Source organism: Elephantulus edwardii, unplaced genomic scaffold, assembly GCF_000299155.1.
Source record: "Elephantulus edwardii isolate Elephantulus edwardi_28Jun2011 unplaced genomic scaffold, EleEdw1.0 scaffold00086, whole genome shotgun sequence".
Taxonomy (NCBI): domain Eukaryota; kingdom Metazoa; phylum Chordata; class Mammalia; order Macroscelidea; family Macroscelididae; genus Elephantulus; species Elephantulus edwardii.
In genome coordinates, this window is record NW_006399836.1 from 4,417,657 (window position 1) to 4,418,312 (window position 656).

A 656-nucleotide genomic window follows, 5' to 3' on the forward strand; every position below is an offset into this window, starting at 1 on the left:
GGAAAGGGTTATCATGGTTACAAAGGTGGAGAGTCAGTGAAAGAGAGGAAGAGATGGTTTGATACAGTGATTGCAGCAATGGGCTCAAGTATGTTTGAGAAGATAAGGATGGCAGAGCATAGGTCAAGGTTCATATCTGTTGTTCATAGGGTCTTTATGAGTCATACTCAATGTCACCTAACAACAACAAACGTTTACAGAAACAGATTGTTAACATCTTTTTTTCTCAGAGTGGCTGTTGAGTTTGAACTGCTGATCTATTGCCAGCTTCCAAATGTTTTACACACAGCACCACCAAAATATTGGTGCTTCATTTTATTGCAGTCGTCTCTGTATTCCATGGTCTGGAATTGAACTCTGACATATGTCTATACACATTTGACCCACTCAATCAGCCCTTTAACTCTGCCAGCCCATATTCTCATTCCTATCACTAAGAAGCCAGAATAGAGAGGGGTGAAGGGACATAGACATCCCACAGCTAACAAATGGCAGAGATAGCATTCAGACTTAGATGTGTCAGGTGCCCCTAAGTGTGGTTTTCCTATGACATTTCCCTGCAGACATGATGGTAATCAGTACACTGGAGATGCTTGCATCCATGGTGTCTATGCTCATGAAGGGAAGTAGCAACTGGTAGCTGGGAATACTAATGC